At 38.2% G+C, this 5,574-nt stretch overlaps 1 pseudogene; it reads left to right on the forward strand.

Annotated features, from left to right (window-relative positions):
- Positions 1-1,043: 1,043 nt before the first annotated feature.
- LOC143690316 (nucleoporin NUP35 pseudogene) lies at positions 1,044-2,041 on the forward strand (annotated as a pseudogene).
- The last annotated feature ends 3,533 nt before the right edge of the window (positions 2,042-5,574 follow it).

A 5,574-nucleotide genomic window follows, 5' to 3' on the forward strand; every position in this document is an offset into this window, starting at 1 on the left:
TATTGTCTCACAGTTTTGGAGGCTAGAAGTCCAAAATCAAAGCATTAGAAAGTCATACTTTCTCTTAAATCTGTAGCATTCTGGTGATGGCTTGCTGCCAATCGATCTCTTTTTTTTTTTTTATGACATGGCCATCTGTCTCTTTCCATCTCCAACTAGGGCTTTTAGTTCTGTGTCCAAGTTTTCTTTGGTTGTAATTCAGTTGTATAGAATTAAGGCCCCACCTGATTCAATTTGGTCTCATCTTAATAGGGTCTCCGAAAATCTTATTTACCAATAAGTTCTCACCCACAGGATCCAGGTTAGAACCTGAGCAAGTCTTGTGGGAGATGTGACTCAATCCCCCCAAAGTCACTACATAATGATACCTAATGACACATAATGATACATAGCCATATATAATGATGCAGGTCATTAGGAAGATAGGATATTTTTAAACATGTGTGTCCCTAATAAAATATCCTCAAAATAAACAGAGCAAAAATTGATAAAACTATTAGGAAAATCGGATTAAGTCTCCACCATAGCAGAAGATTTCAATACACATCTCTTAATTATTGATAGTTTAAGCAGACAAAAAGTAAGCAAAGATGAAGGTTTAGACAACACATTAACAAGCTTTATCTAGTGGACATATGTAGCGTTCTGAGTCCAACAATTCTTCTCAAATACACAGAAACAGTTTCAAAAATTGATTATTTATAAGTTATATATGTTACAAAGTATTTTATAGAAAATAAACCTAGAGACTGAGAGTCAGAAAACTACAACCCATAGGCCAGACCCAGCCCACAGCCTGGTTTTCCACAGCATGGGTGCTAAGAATGGGTTTTACATTTTTATAAAGTTTTTAAAAATAAACAAGAAGACTTTGTAACAGGAATTATATTCTGTCTGCAAAACCTAAACTATTTCCTATTTGATCCTTTATTGGAAGTTTAATGACTTCTGCTATAGATCATATTCTCTCATCACTCACTATTCAGCTAAAAATGAACAAAAACAGAGTTTCTGCCATTTTTGAAGATCATGAAGGTCCTAAGATAAGTGTAGTTGCTGTTGCCATGGCAGCCTTTGCCGTGGCACCCCCGGCGCCCATGCTTGGGTCTGAACCAATGATGCTGGGCTCACCTACCTCTCCAAAGCCCGGAGTTAATGTCCAGTTCTCACCTGGATTCCTAATGGGGGATTTGCCAGCTCCAGTGACTCCACAACCTCGATCAACTGGTGGTCCTTCAGTAGGAGTACGGGAAATGAGATCACCTTTACTTGCAGGTGGGTCGCCACCACAACCAGTCATACCAGCTCATAAAGGTGAAAGTGGAGCCCCACCAGTTAGATGTGTGTATGATGATGTTCCCAGCCCGGGACTTAGATCAACCCTTTTAACTTCAAGGAGACAGCCAAACCTTCCAGTGATGCGGAGTCCTCCTGCCAGAGTTACAGCCACTGCTCCTGGAACAGGACAAAGTATGCTTAGTCCAGCAAATATCAGCCAACCACGAAAGACCACGTTATCTTCTGCCCACTTGGATCCTTTTTATACTCAAGGCTTCTGGCTTCAGAAGATCTCCTGGGTGACACTTGGGTGACAGGTTTGGGTTTCCTCAAGCATCTGTAGCCTACATATTACTACAATTTGCACAGTATGGGAATATCTTAAAACATGTGATGTCTGGCCCGGGATATTGGATGCATATTCGTTATCACCCTAAACTACAGGCCGGAGAGCCTTAAGCAAAGATGGGAGGATTTTTGGAGCGTCTATCATGATTGGTATAAGCCATGTATAGATAAAAGTGTTATGGAAAACAGTGACAGGTGTGCTTTGTCATCTCCATCTCTAGTCTTTACCGCACCAATCAAAACCTTAGGTCCACCACCCCAATCTGGAAGTATTCCTAGGATACCTACCATGACACCTCTTGCTACAGCATATAAAGCTTCTACTAGTGGCTATCAGGCTATTTCTGACAGACAAACTCCCAGAAAAGATGAAAGTCTTGTATCCTAAGCAGTGGAGTACATGCTCGGTTGGTAGTGTAATAAAAATGGAGGATTGAACTACAGAAATGGAGATTGCTACACTAAAGAAAGAGTTAGCACAGTACTGCCAGTTTCCTTCAGTTAGTTATATACCCAGTCTTGGCACATTGGGATGCTATCTCGTGCTTCTTTTAGAAGCCTTTTTCTTTAAGGATGCGTACAGCATATTTGTAGCTTGCACTTTGAAAGATGCATAAGCGACGTTTTTAAGAAACTGAAAATCCTTGTAAATAGGATTTTGTGCTTTCTGTGATAGTGCATGCTTAAACACAAAAAACCCCAGCATTGATTACTGAAAATTATGTTAAGTTTGTGGTGAGACTTCTTAGTCTGCATAAGAGGCTGGGATACATTTCATGAATGGGAATTGTGCAGCTGCTTCACCAAGACATAAAGATTATAATTAGAAGTTTGAATCATGGTCTTTCAACTTAGTTAGTATTTAATATTTTAATTATCTTTGCTTTTGTATATGTCCTGTTATGAATGGTCATCTTTCAGTGTTCTAAATCCAAAACAGTCTTTTTTAAAAACCCTAGTACCCTACTACTCAAGTACTCAAGTTTCTTGATAATAAAATTTGTTAATTATATGTATGGAATATTTTTCTGAAAGGGTGATTTATTTTTAAAAATTGTTATGAAAAATTGTAAATGTTTACTGAAGTAGGATGTGTCATGAACCTCCATACATCTGTAATCCAGCTTTAATCATCAGTATTTTTCCATACTTGTTTCTTCTTTCCCCCTTTTATTTAACTTAAAACATATCTCAGATGTGATATCAAAAAAGAGCTTTTCATATATAATTATGATATGTCGTGCCCAGTAAATACTAATAATATTTCTTAATTTTTTAATTCTAATATCCAGTCCATTTTCATATTTCTCTGTTATCTACAAAATATATTTATGGTTGGCTTATCCAGAATATAAAAAAAATTAACAAAAACATCTAAAACCCTCATATACTATATTTTAGAAATTTAAAATATGCTTATCAGTAACTCCTGAGAAAAAGGAGAGACCATAACAGACAGTTATGAGTCAGGGCTACCATTCCATCACCTCAGATTTTTCCTTCTAGTTGCTCCAGAACATTAGAAGTTAGAAGGATTAAATATTTTTTTATCATCACAATCTACTTTTTCTTTCTTTTCTGTGAAAAATAGCATATATACAAAAAAGTGATAAATTTCAAAGCACAGCACCACAATTAGTTGTAGAACAGATTTCAAAGTTTGGTATGGGTTACAGTTCCACAATTTTAGATTTTTACTTCTAGCTGCTCTAAGGTGCTGGAGACGAAAAGAAATATCAATATAATGATTCAGCAATCATATTCGTTTATTAAGCCCAACCTTCTCTGTGTAATGCCACCATCACCACGACAAACTCTGGGATCTGTCCTGTAACTACTTGTTGATGAGTGCTTGGAAAACTACTGCTTTTTTATTTCTTTGTTTTGTGTATATGTTATAGTATACAATAAATTTTTTTTTAAAAATTGAACTTAGAAAAATTAATAAATAGAACTCAGTTATGAGTTCAAATGAACTCAAAATTAGGATCATTTATAACTCAGTTATGATAATGAAAATGCTCTATATAAAAACCTGTGGGATACAGTGACAATGATGCTTTTAGTCTTAAATGGTTCTATCAGTTTTTTTTAAATGCTGAAAACTAATGACATACATCCAATAAGAAATTAGAAAAGAAACAGACTATATCTAGAAAATATAGGAAGGTGATAATAAAGGTGAGAATGAGTAAAAACAACAGTGAATATCAACAAAGTCAAATGACTGAAATGATCATCAAAATAATTTTGCTTTTTAAAATAGAAAAAGCATGAATAGATGTGTTGAGTTATTATTTTTGGCTACTATGTTTTTCTCAGTTGTAGAATTTTTACTTGATTCTTTTTCCCATCTGCTACGTCCTTCCCCTACCCCTGGCCATTAAAAAAAAAAAGCTTCCAGTTCTCTGCTGAAATTCTCCATCTTGACTTCTCCCTCCCTATATGTATAACTAAATAAGTCTGCGGCAGGACACACGGCGGTTCAGTGGTAGGCCATTCGCCTGCCACGTGGAGACCCGGGTTCTATTCCTGGCCTGTGCACCCAAAAAGATAAAAAGAAGCATGGAAAGTCTGTGGCAGACAACCCCCAAATCAGGAGTCCTTGTGTGCGTGATTTTCTTGTCCATTGTCACTATTGATTCTCCTTCAACTAGCCTAATTTTCTTACATGCCTTGTTATTTTTTTAATGCAAATTGTATTGAGATAGTTACACGTACCGTATTATCCATGGGACATATGCAGTCGATGGCTACTGTATCATCACATAGTTGTGCAAACATCATCACCACAATCAATTTTAGAATGTCTTCATGACTCCAAAAAGAAAAATTAGAAATAGACATAAAAAAGAAAACCCCAAACACCCCCTTCCCTTATCCTTCCCACCCGCTGTTGACCCCTAATTTTGGTGTGGTACGTCTGCTACAGAGAATAGTAAGATATTACTGTTAACTCTAGTCTGTGGTTTGCCATAGGTGTATTTTTCCCCATGTACTACTGTGTTATGTGTTCCCGTATTTTAATCTCTCCTTTCCTTCTGGTGACAAAACACTTATCCCTAGACCGCCCCTTTCAACCCCCTTCACAGACAATGCAGGAGTATCACTTATCCTTCCAACACCACTTAACGCTTCTGCCCCTCTGCCCAGCCTAGCTCAGCTTAGTTAAACAGTCTGTACAGACTGAGCAACTGCTCCCCACTCTCTAGCTTCATTCTGTCTCTTGGTTATGTATATTCTAGATTTTATGACTTTGAGTTTACGTCTTATAATTCATTCATGTTAGCGAAATCACACATTTGTCCTTCGGCGTCTGACATTTCATAGTATCCTCAAGGTTCGCCCATTGCCGCAGGCTCCCAGGACTTCATTTCTTCCTACTGCTGAATTCCATCCAATCTGTAGACCACATTTGCTTATCCATTCATCCATTGACGGGCACTAGATTGTTTCCATCTTTTGGCAAGCAGCTATTTTTTAACATAGATTAGGCGTTGTATTGGAAACCCCTACGATCATCTGAGATCATGATGTTATCTCCTGCCCGAAGGGCGCACCAGCAACTTTGGCTTAATCTTCACCTCTGGGATGGTCGCCACACACCCTGGCTTCAGCCTCTGGGAGGGCAGGGCTACTTCCAGTTCAACCTACCCCTAAAGTGCATGTCCTCAGGCTTCTAACCCGAAGCACCAGGGAGGAGTTCAGCTCTCCCAACCCTTGGTAGGGCCTGGACTCCAGCCTCTGCCCGTCCATCCCGGTGAGATGCCAAAAAGCCTTGCTCGGGTTCCAGCCCACTTTCCCAGAATTGACAAATGCTCCCGAGAAAGCCCATGTCTGGATTTCCTTCCTCTCTTGATTCATGGTACAATAATTCTTCATTTCCTTGTTAGCTCTTCAATATCTCCAAACAGAATTTAATTTTTATTTTTCTCTAGCATTTCTAGC

Source organism: Tamandua tetradactyla, chromosome 7 (genome assembly GCF_023851605.1).
Source record: "Tamandua tetradactyla isolate mTamTet1 chromosome 7, mTamTet1.pri, whole genome shotgun sequence".
NCBI lineage: Eukaryota > Metazoa > Chordata > Mammalia > Pilosa > Myrmecophagidae > Tamandua > Tamandua tetradactyla.